Here is a 16732-nt window from a genome sequence, read left to right as displayed (position 1 = left end):
CCTCCTAGAAGGAAATGGGGACACACCTAGTACAATAAAAAAATTGTCTCTGAAGAAAGCCTCCTCTATCTATCCAGCTCCTAGCTCTAACCCCGGGGTAGTGACCTTTTTGAAGATGACATCTCAGGAGATAAAATCGCTCAAATCCACACCCCTCCATACTCCCAATTTGACCAAAAATGAAAGAACAGCTTTATCCAATCTTTCCACCAATTATAACATCACCATCAAACCAAGTGATAAAGGGGGCAACATTGTCCCAATGGACAATGATCTCTATAAAAAAATGTGTCTTAAAATTCTTAGAAACAGGGACTGGTATCGCCCAGTCGGCACCGATATTGTAGAGGCCTTCAATAAGAAATTCTACACGTTTGTAGATGAGGCTTTCCATAACAACACCATTTCCAAACAAACGGAGTTCATTCGAACCCCATATCCCCGGGTGCCAACCTTCTATGCACTCCCCAAATTACATAAAAATCTAAAAGACCCCCCAGGGAGACCGATTCTATCAGGAAATGGTTCATTGACAGAAACTTTATCGAGACTCATAGATGGACACATCAGATCATTTGTCGTGACCATCCCTTCTTACATCCAAGACACAATCCACCTTCTTCAAATACTGCAGGATATCCATATCCCAAGTCAATGTACCCTTGTAACCATAGATGTAGAGGCTCTCTACAGCTCTATTCCCCACAGTAAAGGGTTGGCGTGTATTCGAAGGGTGCTGTTGCAGACCAGCCAACATGAGACATCTTTTAATGAATTTATATCTGATTCATTGGAGTTTATACTCAACCACAACATCTTTTCCTCCAGGAAAAGACTCTTCCTCCAGGTGCAGGGCGTAGCCAGGGGGGCACTTGCTGATCTGTACCTGGGGGAATGGAAAAAAAACATATTTAACGATGAGGATCTCTCTATGTACCTGTGCCACGTCCTTGTGTGGCACAGGTACATAGATGACATCTTCATCGTATGGGACGGCACCCAGTCTCTACTGAACGAGTGCCTACAAGCATTAAACGAAAACCTTTTTAATCTCAAATTCACCATGACCTCAGACAAGAACACCATCACGTTTTTGGATGTTGAAATTTCAATTGATGAATCCAATGTATTATCTTCCAAATTATTTAGGAAACCTACCGCTGGAAACACAGTACTCCACTCCTCCAGCTTTCACCCCAAACCCTTAATTAACTCAATTCCCTACGGGGAATATCTGAGAATCAAATGAAACTGCTCAAATCAATTAGATTTCAAACACGAGGCCAATAAATTAAAGTGTCGATTACTACAGCGCGGATATAGCCATAAATGCCTGAAAAGAGCATTCAGACGTGCCAACCAAAAAGACAGACGCCAACTACTAATTCCCAAACAAAAATCCATTACTGATGCCCCAACTAGAATAATTACAACATATACAAATGATCATAATAAAATCAGACAGATCTGCCAGAAATACTGGCATTTATTGACTTTAGACCCAACTATAGGTCCGTTAGTGCCCCCTAGACCTCCAATCACATACAGACGTTCCACCTCTGTGGGAGACTTACTAGTCAAAAGTGAGTTTACAGGACAGGAAAGAGGGGATCCCTGTAAAGCAGTAGGCACGTTCCAATGTGGGTCATGTGCCTACTGCAAGTACATGGACATACATAAGAATATACTCCTACCAAATGGGAAGCGTTTTGTTCCAAAACATTTCGCAAATTGCCAAACAGGAGTGGTATACATGCTAACATGCCATTGCGGTTGTTTTTATGTGGGGAAAACACTACAAAAATTATGGCAACGCATCTATCGCCACCTTAGAGCGATGCAAGCTGCTGATCCTGACCTCCCCCTGGGCAGGCATGTGACCCAAGTTCATGGAGGTATATGCCTCAAAATTTCGGTACTAATTCTGGATCGCCTGCATCTGAGTTTTCGGGGGGAGACCTTAATAAGATTCTCCTACAGCGGGAACTCCGCTGGATATCCAACCTTGATGCGACAATGCCACCAGGCTTAAACAAAGCTTTTAATTTAAAACCCTTTCTTCCTGGTTTCTCCACAGGAGGCTATGACAAAGAACTATAGGATAAATACTTACCACATTAAGTCACCTGGTTCTATTTTTTCCTCTTACCAGGCGATCTAGTCTCACTATCCCTCATCCTCCATATATACTCATTAACCTCTGTTTTTATCGGTTTTACTAGTGTGTGGTATCTGGCCGATACCCTTTGGTTAATGTTTTACAACAATTCCCTGCATAGGCATGCGCAGGGGGTGTGCCAGGTGTCCCTGGGCACACCCTAATCCCTATGTACGGTACCCATACAGCCTACTGCCTGGGTTACCCCACCCCGCAGTGCTGCTGGCTTCCCTACTCTCCTCCCGGGTGCTGTGGGGGATGTTTCAGGATGGAGACCAAGGAAGGGGCTGGTAAATATATCATTTACCAGCCTCTTCCTTTTTTTTTTAAAGGAATACAGTAAACATACTCAGTCACTGTGCCCATTCATAACAGAAGCATAGTAAACTGTTTACTATGCTTCAGTTTGTGACTGAACAGGAAGTCCCTCAGCACAGAGCACTTCTGATTCATTCACTGCCCTGTACAGCTGAGGCTGCAGAGTAAGGCAGTGTGTTTGAGCTTTGGGGTGCACACCCTAATGCAATAGGCTGCGCACACCTATGATTCCCTGCTTGTCACTCTAACCCATTCTTATCACACTCTTCACCATCATGCTCCCTACCAGTCTGAACTTTGGGTTTAAATAAATGTCAATTTTGGACACAGTCAAAGGTCCACCCTACCAAAGGGAGGAACATTAAACAAATGTATTCACTTTAACTATCATCTTACTTGTCTGTCTTCAATATACATTTGTACTTGAATACCAAGAATTTGTACTTATATATGTATATGCTTTATTTCCAGGGATGCATTACAATGTAAAGATGGAACTCCCATGTCCAGCTAATCCATGAGAGATCAACTGAATTTTCGTCAAAGTAATTACGCTAACTATACACAATTATTGAACCCACGATCCCGACTTGGGCCCGGGTCCCCGCAGGGATGGCTTGTCGGTGCTCCCCGACAAGGAAAGGCCTCTGTCTCTCTCTTTTTTCTCAGAGAGACGGAGGCATTCTCTTAGCAGTGCTGATGCGCATGCGCACGACGATCGGTCTAGCGCCTGCGCATATGGTAGTTTTCCACCCTTACCCCGCCAGCCTGCTGTCTTTCTGTGTCGGCGGCCTTTGTCAGCGGATGATGTCACCGCGCCTTTTGATGCGCTGGCGTCCGCCGCTGCTTAGGCTGAGGAATCGCAGTGGGCGGCCCACACATCACTCACACAGACAGCTGATGATCACCTGGTGTGGTACGCTTTTGCTTACCTACTAATCAGCAGTGTCATTTGCATTTGAGCTTACCTCGCCTTTGAAGTTAATGATTGGCCCGTTAACTCCACACCCTGTCCCACACAGGGTACTTATTACCACTCATACACACACTTTCCCCTGCTACACAGCCAAGAGGATCTTGCTTTCCCTGTTAGTGTATGCCTATGCTGAGAAACACCAGAAATTAGGTATGTAATTACAACCTCATTTACTATACACATTGATTATTCCTTCTACATACCCCTACACCCCAAGGCATGAACTTGGAGAGCCAAGCGCCCTGCATTTTGCTCTACATACTCATTGCTTGTAAATAGCAAAATATACCTCTGATTTCCTCTTTTCAATTCCAATTTCATAGATGTGTGCTTGGACCGCCTAACATTAGTGGCTCTTGTGAGCCCTGGCCGGCCGCCTCTGTGGGGATCCACGCCAAGTCTGGAATGTGTGAAGCACCCCAGATTTTTCCTTTCCTCTTCTGGGTTCCAACCATACAGCTACACTTACTGCTGGCTTTCCACTCAATCAACCTCAATCCTCTGGACTGCAGGAGGTGGGAGTCCATCTCTTGATGCCTGTGTGTGCAACTTTTATGCTGAAGAGACAAGTTTTCTAGTGAGTACACCAAAATGTTCATGCCTGTTCAGACCGAGATTTTGTTTTTATCCTTATGCTTTGCTTAAAGTTTAACATTCTCTTATACTTGGTGACACAATTGTTTTATACTCCATGCTGGTGCTAATCATACTTATACTCTGTGATACATACCCACATATACATATATATCCCTGTTTTTCTTTTCCCTAGAAATTTATCTAAACTGCTACTTTGAAACTCCAGAAGAAGGAAATATACAGTATAGAAGGAATTGAGCCTTTCTATATTCCGAAACATGTAGAGTATCAGGTGTTGCCGTACCTTCACCCCAGCGAAGAAATTCTTGACTTTCCTGGGTTGTTGCATGACAGCACCTTAGCAGTTTGATTATGTTTGATTACTGTCTTTTCTACCTCTTTTTGTTTTGCTTTTATATTATAGACTGTTTTGTACACTTTGTAACCAATAAAAATCGTTGTTATTCATTTTAACAAAATTGTATATCTGATTCTCTGCACCAGCCACTTGGTTTCCCGGTGATACACTGTCCATATTATCCCTCTGGGGCACACCCTCCTTTTTTGGTTTTCTTCCTTACATGGGATGTGACAGTGATCCCCGGGAAAGCTCAAACATTGGCTCCTTTTCTTATTGTTGATTCTTTAACTGACAATTGCGTGGTCGTGCGACATTGCACCCAAACAAAATTGACGCCCTTTATTTCCCACAAATAGAGCTTTCTTTTGGTGGTATTTGATTGCCTCTACGGTTTTTATTTTTTGCGCTATAAACAAAAAAAGTGCGACAAGTCTGACACACCGCAACTCCGATCTAGGTAAAGAGTCTCTGATGGAGACTCTTTACCATGAGATCAGCCGTGTCCAATCACAGCTGATCATGATGTAAATAGGAAGAGCCGGTGATCCACTTTTCCTCACTCGCGTCTGACAGACTCGAGTAGAGGAGAGCCGTTCGGCTGCTCTCCTGACGGGGGGGGTCTGTGCTGATTGTTTATCAGCACAGCCCCCCCTCGGATCCCACCCAGGACCACCAGGATGGCCATCCACACTGGACCACCAGGTATGCCCCTTAGACCCCCAGGGAAATACTAATCTGTGCCCAGGCAGCTGCCAATCAGTGCCCAGGCAGCTGCCAATCAGTGCCCACTCACAATGCCTACCACTGTCAGTGCCACCAGGGATGCCTATCAGTGCTGCATATCAGTGCCCAGCAGTGCGCCTATCAGTGCTCAGCAGTGCCGCCAATCAGTGCTGCCTATCAGTGCCACCCATAAGAAACCATCTTTTCAGCCTTTCAGTGCCCATCAGTGTTGCCTATCAGTGCCCACCAGTGCCACCCAGTGCCACCCATGAGTGCCCATCAGTGCCGCCTATCAATGCACATCAGTGCTGCATATCAGTGCCAAATTTCTCCTTTCTTCCTCTAGTCACCGGACCTTCTCAGAAGCTTCCAGAAGTTTTAAATAAAGTTTTTTTGTTAACAGGTAAGTAACCAATTAAATTAATTTAAATGTAACTGCCTTTTTGTTTCAGTCCCTTTTCCCATAGGCAGGGGTCGCTATTGAGCTTTTCCTGCCTTTCATGGGACCAGAGGCTAAAAACTCATGTTAAACTTTAATAAATAAATACAATCAAACTGTACACATGGATAAAAATGTCCACGGCATAATAAATACGATTTACAAATAATAGTTTATTTATAACCATATTACTAAAATTACACTACTAACTTACAATATCTTTTACATTTCAATAGCTCAGCCATTAAAGCTTAAACTATATTTAACACCAACTATCCCCAAATGGCAGGCTAAACTTACATAGCCTGGCACCCCACCCAGACCACGGCCAACTCTACACAACATTGTAAATCCAAGTTCAGAATATCAAGCCCAATGTCAGAAATATGGACCATATCAGGGCAGTAAGAACCATACAAACCTCCTTCTAAATCCACATATTGGTAGGAAAACCCTTGAACAGAAGACATAAATTTATCTATAATCCTGTTTACCCTTTTTCTGATCTTTTCAAGATACATAAGGATCCAGATCAAGCAACCACTTTAATCATGGAACGATCTCAGAAAAAATCAGAACTGAGGTAGGCAGGATAGAATGTAAATGCATGAAGTCAATTTAAATTTGAAAAACCAAGTCTAATGTCTTATGTACCCCTAAATCATTACCCCCCAAGTGAATAATTACAACATCAGGATGTAACCATGAAGAAAGTAAAGCAGTTAACATAGAACATAAATCAAACCATGACATGCTTCGGCAGCCGTGCCAATTAAGAGAAAAAGAGGCACTGTCCAAATTCAAATTAGGTCCATAAATTTTGTTAGAGGCCCGAACGTTAGCCCAGTAAATGAACGAATGTCCAATAAGCCATATAACCCGTGGAGAACCTAAAATCAGAAAAAACATAAAATGTTAGATCAAAAAAAATCGGATTTCCAACCTCCCAATTGTTTTATATCAGGCTCTGAGAAACCCAGCTTGGCCGCCTCAGTCACTGTGCCAATTCGAAAAGAGTGATTAGTAACATGTAAATGGCCTAAACCCAAATGAGTAAGACATTTCTTAAAGCGGAGTTCCACCCAAAAGTGGAACTTCCGCTCATCGGAACCCTCCCCCCCTCCGATGTCACAATTGGCACCTTTCAGGGGGGAGGGGGTGCAGATACCTGTATAATATAGGTATTTGCACCCATGTCCGGCATAGATATCCGCAGAATCTGTGGGTATTTATGCCACTTACCGTTCCCCCCCGCTGTCTGCTGGGAAACACACGGGTCCCAGAGACAGCAGGGACCATCCGTATTGCGCTGCGTGACTCGTGCATGCGCAGTAGGGAACCGAGAAGTGAAGCCGCAAACCTTCACTTCCTGCTTCCCTTACCGAAAGATGGTGGCGGCAGCACCCGAGGACCGAGGGATGGTCCGGCCTCAGGTACCGACATCACGGGCAACCTGGACAGGTAAGTATCCATGTTTTAAAAGTCAGCAGCTGCAATATTTGTAGCTGCTGACCTTAAAAAAAAAAAATTTCGGCAGAGCTCCGCTTTAAGCACAGCTGAAAATTGGCGTTGAGCAAGAGGAATACCAGAGCTGTAAAGCAACAATTGTTTTGAACCAAGGGGTCATGACATTAAATATTTAGACAACCAGGAAAAAGCACAGACAGATGAACCAGGAGAATGTTGTATTACAATCCACCTTTCCTTCCATAATTGATCAGTCTTGCTGATAAAATCAGAACCCAACAAAACGTCAGAAAACAACAAAATATCTAATGAGGATGAAGATTTAGGCAGTATTTCTGAAATGCAGAAGGCCCCAAAAAGGAATAAACTAAAAGAAACCTTAAAGAGTAATGCTTCTTCAGGAGAATAACAAACAAAGAAGAGGCCAACATCAAATGTTGCAAAAGATGTAAAGTTACCTGAACTCGAGTATCACTGTGGAAACAATGCTTGCCTTTTAAGGGCCTGTTTAACCAAAAAAAAAGAGGAACAGGGAGTAAAACCTCATAATTTGGAAAATAATGAAATCCTGGCTAATTTTTTAAGATGGGAGAGGGAATAAGAGCGTTGCATTAAATCGTCCAAAAATCAAAGAACCAAGCTTTCAGAGAAACAATTTGAAGGAATACCCAGAATACTCAGAAAAACACACCACAAGGACCACGCAGCGCTGTAATTCGCCCATGTGGAAGGTGCTAGAGAATTGGCAACTGCAGCATTCACGGATTGCAAACTACGGACCACAAGTGTTCCGGGCAAGGTAAACCAAGGTAATCCGCTTCCGGGGGCCAATTTGCGAAATCGATATAGCAGAAAACGGGACAGAGAATTAGCAATAACATTAGTATAACCCGAGAAAAATTTTACCTTAATCCACAAATTAAGTTCTAAACATTTAAAAACAATACGACGTAAAACCGCTAAAACAGGCAAGGAATTGGATGACAAACAATTAATCTCATATGCAACACCTTTGTTATCGGAATTAAATAATAAACGTGAATTGCGGAGGTGAGTTCCTCAAGGTTCCAAAGAAACCAATATCAGAAATAGTTTGAGGAATTCCAAATAAATGTGTACCTAAAGACAGGGTGACACTTTAGGTACATCAATAGTAGTATGCCAACATCCCAATATTGAATTAATAGAACTATAACAACTAGAAAAATGGACTTTCAAGGCACACAGGTATATTAACTATAAAAAGTAAAAATGGTTTTATTTAATTATAATCTACACAAATAGAAACAAATACTGTGAGTAATACAGTTCACAAAGAGAAAATATATATTCAATATTTCCTGCCCTACGTGCAACCAAGGCACAACTTGTTATAATGTATAACTGTAAAAAACATTCAGAATTAAATGGGAAACATTCCCAAGCCGATGTTACGATTGTGAATGTAAGATGACGAGTTGTGGGTCAGATTGCAGGTCCGGGTAGGTATTTTCTTAATAGCTCGACATGTTGCGCGTTTGGAGAACGCTTCTTCAGGAGCTAAGGAAAGTTCTGCTGGATGTACATAAAATGCATCAATAAATATAATGTGTATAAAATATAAACATATATAAACGAAACATACTTCAAGGTAGGATGCAAAACATTAAATGAGGTATAACATATGCTCCAACCAAGTATAAAGGTCGCATGGAAACCCCACAAAGGAACTGGTCACTCGGGGGCAAATGGTAAAGCCAGGTAACTGGGGAACCTATTATATAGTGTGTATATATATATATATATATATATATATACATATACATATATTAAAGTATCAGTTCATAAAGCCTAGCATTATTTATTCCCCTAAATCCCAAAAGGAGAGTACCAAGGGTAAATATTAATAATGTACAGGGAAAACAATAAAGTTTCTACCACAGTTATTAAATTAGAATGAATAGATATAGGGAGGAAGAAAATCTAATATACTAGTAGATACAAACAGAGTCAAAATGTAAAATATAAAAAAGTACACACAGCTTACTATGTCATAGTCAGGCATGATGAAAAACATATAAGTGTGGTATCTCAGCTGGTAAGCTGGATAATCACTTATTTGTATTAAAAAACAGCAATATATACAAGTCGTGTGGGGGCACCATATATAGCCAAGGCTCCCAATTTAAAAAGGTCAAAAAGGTGACAAGCTTAGGTGGTAGTAGCTTACCTCAAGTTTGTTATGGAAGGGCTATAAAGTATGGTGCAGCTCCCTATGGTAAAACAGCATCTGCTGACCATAAGGCAGAGCTGTATGTGTTAAATAAATGTCCCCACCGGAAATGCGACGAGCCCGAATGGGCACGGCGCATCTCGGTCCGACCGCTGGTTGCTGCGCATGTGCCGAGTGATGCCGCCGACACAACAGTACTCGGCCAATGCGACGGCAGTGGAGGCGGGGACTTGAGGGAACCCGCTGGCTACTGCGCATGTGCCAGATAACGTCGGGGGTACAGCGGCGCTCGGCCAATGCAACATCAGCAGAGGCGGGGACTAGGAGGGAGCCCGAGGGCACTCCGGGTCCCCGCCAATCGCCGCACACCTGGTCAGAGGAGAGGACCGGATGTGCGGCGATGTGCGATCGAGTTTACCGCCAAGGACCATAAGGCCAACCAAACGACCAGAACCAGGGGAAAGGACCATGGGAACATTAACAAGGAAGGAGCAAATAAATAAAACAAATTGCTAAATTCACAGGTTGAAGTAAGCAATATAACAAGTACAGAATAAAAATACTTATAAAAATTACATAATACTCCATAAACTTTAGTATCCATATATATAACTAAATGAGTCAAACAAGCGTCTTTGTAAAGTAGATAACCCTAAACATGATTGTTTTTTTATTATGTGTTAACGTGAAGAAGTGACTGCAGGTTGGTTTTTATCACATAGCTGGTTTTAACTATAGTATAAGTTTAGTGAAACACATGAGTTGTTAATACAATTACATGGGACAAGCAATGATGAGGGGTTAGAAACTGTAAAATTGTCAGTATTTTTCTAAATAAAGCTAAACCAGATTTTAAAATGTTTAGAATATATATAGTAGTAGGGGTCCCATTTTGCAGAGTAGGGCGTGTCTGATAGAGGGGGATTTTAGAGAAAAGGTTTATAAGACTGAGTCTCATTGAGCCCTGGCGCTCGAGTAGCGTTCAGGCTCTCTATCCATAGAGTCTCTTTTTGTAAAATAAATTTATCCCACTCATCCCCTCTAGGATTTTTAGGGACGATGGCCAGAACAGCAAAAGAGACAGAGGAAGTATCGAAACGATGGTAAAGATTGAGGTGTCGGCTAATGGGAGTAAGCATTTTGCTGTTCCCCGAGTAATATAGATGGTCATTAATCCTCTGTCTCAGCTGTCTGGCCATCTTCCCCACATAAAAGGCTCCGCATTTACATGTCATAAGGTATATCATGCATGTGGCAGAAAATTTGGGATAATAGACCTCACCATTGGGAAGTGAGACTTGGTGTCCAGGTAATACTCATGGGCAGAATGTGCAGTTACCACAACGTGATGTGTCCAGTGGTAACTTGGGTACAGGTGAATTTTGGGCTGTGTAGTGACTGGATACAAGTCTCTCTAAGGGAATTGGTACGTCTAAATACAATTTCCGGATACGTACTAATATATTTTCTTAATACTGGGTCTTCCTGTAGGAGGTGCCAATGCGTGCCCATAATTTTCGTAATATCCTCATGATGGGATGAGAAGTTAGTGATTAATTTAACAGTGGGTTCTTTGGAACGGATTCTGGTTTTGTATAATAGATCATTGTGTGATTTACGTATAGCTTTGTTGTAGGCCTGGCGCAACAAGGATCGACTATATCCTCACGCCAGTAGGCGTGATTTTAAAAGGTTAGCTTGATGTTGAAAATCTAATGTATGTGTGCAGTTGCGGCAAAGTCTAATGTATTGTGCATATGGTATACTTCGGTTAAGTGCTGGGGGATGTGCACTAGCAGCGTGTAGTAATGTGTTTCCAGCTGTCGTTTTGCAAAAGAGGTTTGTTGCTAGAGTGTTGTTTGCATCCTTATAAATGACAAGGTCTAAAAAATTGGTTGTTCTGATATCGCAATTATAGGTACATTTTAAGTTGAATTGATTAGTGTGTAAAATTTGAATTAACTTGTCAAGAGATTTGCGAGTATCCGTCCAAATGATGAAAACGTCATCCATGTATCGTTTCCAACAGAGGATATGGACAGTAAATTCTGCCAGGGGCTCATGGGAAAACAGATGGTGTTCCCACCCCCCCCAGGTACAGATTGGCATAACCAGGGGCACAACAAGTGCCCATGGCCACGCCCTGCACCTGGAGGTAGTGGGAGTCCATAAATTCAAACCAATTGTGGGTTAGAATAAAACTTACAGTAGTAGTCTCAAAATGAAATCATTATAATTCCATTGATGATGGTCTTCCTCATAGAGGAAGGTACGGACTTTCTTCCTCCCTATATCTATTAATTCTAATTTAATAACTGTGGTAGAAACTTTATTGTTTTCCCTGTATATTATTAATATTTACCCTTGGTACTCTCCTTTTGGGATTTGGGGGAATAAATAATCTATTTTATGCTAGGCTTTATGAACTGATACTTTAATATATGTATATATACTATATAATAGGTTCCCCAGTTACCTGGCTTTACCGTTTGCCCCGGGTGACCAGTTCCTTTGTGGGGTTTCCATGCGTCCGTCATACTTGGTCGGAGCGTACGTTATACCTCATTTAATGTTTCACATCCTACCTTGAAGTATGTTTCGTGTTTATATTTTATACACATTATATTTATTGATGCATTTTATGTACATCCAGCAGAACTTTCCTTAGCTCCTGAGGAAGCATTCTCCGGATGCGCAACATGTCGAGCTATTAAGAAAATACCTACCCAGACCTGCAATCTGACCCACAACTCGTCATCTTACATTGACAATCGTAACATCGGCTTGGGAATTCCTTCCATATTTAATTCTGAATGTTTTATTACAGTTGTACATTACAATAAGTGGTGTCTTGGTTGCACGCAGGGCAGGAAATATTGAATAAAAATACTTTCTCTTTTTGAACTGTACTACTCACAGTATTTGTTTCTATTTGTGTAGATTATAATTAAATAAAACCATTTTTCCTTTTTTAGCTTATATACCTGTGTGCCTTGAAAGTCCATTTTTCTAGTTGTTATAGTTCTATTAATATCAGAAATAGCTCAAGGAGAACTATGGAAATTGTATAACCCATGGAAAACCAACAATGTGGCCAAGATGCAGCTGACCAATGGCCCTCATAAAAGGCACCATAGCCCAAATTTCCAGCGGCATCCGTGAACAAAGAAATGAACGAAGCATCCTGGAAAGGAGTTTGCCAAAAGGAATGACCATTGAATGAGGTCAAGAATTCATTCCAAACTGACAAATCAGAAATTAAAGAAAGTGCTTTGTATAATCTTTTTGAAAAAAAAAACAAGACCAATAGAAATAACATGAGTAACAAAGGCAAGTAAACCCAGTAAAGATTATAACGTGTGAACCGTCACTTTAGGCTTGGAAATCAGAAACCATAAATCGCAAATGGTCCAACTTGGCCAGTGGTAACCGGTATTCCATCCTGTCGGTATCAAGAGTAACTCCCAGGAACTCAATGCAAGTTGTTGGCCAAACTGATTTTTCAAGGGCCAAAGGAACACCAAAACGTTGACAAGTCAAATGAAATTCTGTGAATGAATAAAGACATTCTGCAGAATTAGCTGGACCGAAAAATAAAAATCGTTGAGATAATGTAATATATTTACAGAACCGGTTAAAAAAGCAACAACCCATTCTAAAAACAAGGAAAATTATTCAAAATATGTACACGATAAAGAACAGACAATTGGTAGGCATTTGTCATAATAATAAAAACCATTATGACAAAAACCCAAAGAATTAAAGGCCTCCAGGTGTATTGGCAACAAACGGAAAGCCGACTTAATATCGGCTTTGGCCATAAAGGCAGATTTACCCAAAAGGCGTATCTTAAAAACTGCTTCATCAAAAGATGCATAAGTAACAGAACTCAAAAGAGAGTCAATTTCATCAATAAGTGAAGCTCCAGCAGGAAAAGACAAGTGGTGTATAAGAAACTATTAGGCTCCTTCTTAAGTACCAATCCCAAAGGAGATAACCGGAAATTAACAAAGGGGGGAAATAAAAAAGGGGCTCACTACCCTCCCTTCAGACACCTCTTTCGCAATTTTTTCAGAAACAACATTAGGAAAACAGTTAACAGAAGTAAGGTTGTCATAGCAAAAACAGCCAGAGCCAGAAAATATTGGAAGCCGAAAGCCAGAAGGAAAACCATCAATTAGCATGTCCGTTATTCGAAAGTTCGGCCAAATGAGGAGAAAAGGTAACATTGCGGCTAATTTCACTGATGTTACTCCCAGCATGAAAAATATCCTTAGAAAGAGAACCTGTGTCCGCGTGCAATTTTTTGAAACAATGGGAGGCTGGGTGTGCTCCAGAACAAGTAGCACATTCATGCCTATAGCGACATGAATTTGGCCACTTACATTGCCCTTCATTAAAACCAAAGCAGAATCCCTTCTTAAAATGGGCAGGTTGAGAAGTTTGCATAGGTAAAATAGGCTTCCGTGGTACGAGAAGGTTCAACCACAAACCTACGTCTTTTGTTCCCAATTTCAAGTTTTTATGTACAGCAAGTTTTTGTCTGAACGACTCATCGTGAAAGAACCATGATAGGGGGCGTGGCCTGGCACCAGAGCAAGATGGACGCTTAGACAGAGAGCTCCGCCATCCAGAGCTTCTGTTTGCCCTTTCGGCAGCAAGAAAGCCTCTCTTACAAAGCGCATAGATGACAGGGAGAAGCCACTCATCCTCCTGGTCTCAGCCGGACCAGTTCACACAGCTGAGCAGGAACATTCCAGCAATGTTCCGCACTCAGCTCCCAGACTCACAGGCCGCATCTCAAGCCGTGGATCAGAGTGCAGGGAACAACGCCGCCATGGACACCCCTTCAGCAGCAAGCGTGAGTAATCCTCATCACTCTCCCCTCCTGTGCATGGCCGATCTCCAGATGGTGACCCTTGATATTAAGAATACCCTAGCTGCAGCCATGTCAGACATAAAAACTGAAATTAGAGCTGTGGCCACTAGGATGGAGCACGTGGAGCATGTCACCATGACACGCAGCGCTGCAATTAAACAAATACAGCAAACCTCTACTGTGCATACCCCAGCATCTGATGGACATGCATAGGCATATGGAGGACTTGGATAACAGGGGTCACAGGCGCAACCTGCGGATCAGGGGGATACTTGAATCAGTGGAGGAGCCCCAGTTACAGGCTGCAGTGTGAGCCATTTTTAACACCCTGTTAGGCAGGCCTCCCGATGCCCCTGTCAAAATGGAGAGATGCCATAGAGCCCTGAGACCTAGGGGCAGGGACACTGACCCACCTAGGGATGCTGTGTGCTGTTTGGTCAATTTCACTCAGAAGGAAGAGATATTGCGCTTGGCATGCAATCATAACCATTTAGAATATGAGGGAGCGCACATCCAACTGTTCTAGGACATATGCGCCATTACTCTCCAACACAGAAGAGATCTGCGCCCTCTTTTCCAGGTACTGCAGGAAAGACATATCCCCTATCGATGGAAATTCCCTTTCTGCCTTCAAGCAAACATTGGCAGCTGCATGGCACAATTGAGAACACCGCTGGACTTCCATCCCTTCTGTGATGCACTCGGTATCCCAGTGGTGCGTGTCCCGGAGTGGTATAGCGCATTCTTGCAACCAGAACTGTGGATTCCCACCCACCCTGATGACACCCCAAGGGCACAAAGAAGCAGGCATAGACACCGCAGGCTTTCGGCGAACTCTCCACCAAGGCACCGCGGAGACATGGAAACTGATGAGAGCCCACGAGTCTCGCAGTCATCTGTGCATCGAAAGACTGATCATTAAAGCCTGAAGAAGAGGTTGTATGAGCTTACCCATATCAAGTTTTTATTCTCCACTTAAGATATTACCCTGACTATTGTAAGGATCGTTTCACTGGTACCCTGAACATAGCAGGGGATGGGTAAGATTCTGCTTGTATTTGCATTCCTGCACATAACACACCCTCTCTACAACCTGTTCCTCTCTGGGCATCTACAATGGAGTTTGAGTTACCTACTAGCTTGCGGGGCACCTACCGAATGACAAGTCAGTAGCAGTACCAGGATCCCTCCTTCTCCCCTCCCTCCCCCCCCCCTTTTTTTTTTTTGTCCTCTACACCCCTCCCACCTCCTCAAACTGAGAACCCAGACAGACAGGGTATGATGGTCCATAAATATACTATAAGTGTTACTGGGGAAATGTATATGGGTCAGCTCACCACAGTTATATACCTTTTTTTATTTTTATTTTTTTCTTGTTTTATGCTAATACTCGGTGCTCGGATTTTTTTGTGATAGAGTTTGGCAATGCTTGGCATGCGGGAAGGGACCACAGTCCATCCTCTCACTAGGAGATGTATGTGATGTTTGGGGGTGGTGCTAAGGAAACGGTCCTCAGATGATTAGCTTGCTGAGAGAAGTGGTTGGGTGCCGGAGCCTCCTATTCCTGGGTAACCACCGGATTGGTGTGCCTGGGGGTAGAAGTCTTTGCTGACCAATGTAGCACACAAAAGGTTGATCATGTGTCTGTTTCTGTATAACAGCCTTGTTACTTACACATTTATGTTACTTTATGCTAATATATGTTGCTACATATAAGTTTACATCCCTGATGTCGGTCAACTCTGCAGGTGGGGGTCCCCCGAGGAGAGCTTCACTCATTTCTTTTTTTTTTTTTGGGTGGGTCTCCCCAGGTTCAACCCGCCCTTCACATTCTGAGGTTTTTCTGGGCTGGTTAAGCTCACATATTGGAGTTCTGGATGGTAGAATGCAAAATTTGGTTTTGGTGTTATGTTTCTTCCCTACCTCAAAGAGGCAGGTCTCCCCTTTGACACTTGCCGGCCTAGATTGTCATCAACCCAGCGCTTCATACGCTCTATTTTAGGTAGTTCAGCAGGCCTGTAATTACCTCCGGTTTATTTCACACAAGCCCCTTATTTGGGGTAGTTGATACAAGGGGGTCTTATACCCCCCCCTACCTTAGGTTACTTTGGCTCTTATACGCGGCCAAATAGGTTAGGAGCAGAATCTACCCCTTCTTTTTCTGCTCCCCCTTTTTTTTTTGTTTGTTTTTTCCTCTTCCTCTCTTTTTCTTTTCCACACGGGCCCTCTCCGCTCGCTCTCTGAGGGTGTCACCGGGGTATACTCCCTTTTAGTGAAAATGCCTTCTGTGATGCACTCATCAGCTCCTGTGCCCCTCAAGGTCTATTCGTTAAATGCTAAAGGTCTTAACATCCCCGAGAAACAATGCAGTGTCCTTAATGAGGCACACCGCCTGAGAGCCCAAGTGGTTTTTCTCCAGGAAAACCATTTTAAATCAGTTCCATTCCCCGACTATCCAATAGTCGCTTTGCAGAGGTTTACCATGCAACCTGTGCTGACTCCAAAATGAAGGGAGTCTCAATAGCACTTTCAAAGTCGTTCGCCTTTCGCCTCATGGGCCAGATGCTAGATCCGGAGGGCAGATTCCTGCTTCTCAAGGGGATCTGGAAAGACAGACCAGTAA

Source organism: Aquarana catesbeiana, linkage group LG05, assembly GCF_042186555.1.
Source record: "Aquarana catesbeiana isolate 2022-GZ linkage group LG05, ASM4218655v1, whole genome shotgun sequence".
Lineage (NCBI taxonomy): Eukaryota > Metazoa > Chordata > Amphibia > Anura > Ranidae > Aquarana > Aquarana catesbeiana.
The sequence above is the reverse complement of the archived record's forward strand: the minus strand, read 5'-3'. Positions refer to the sequence as shown.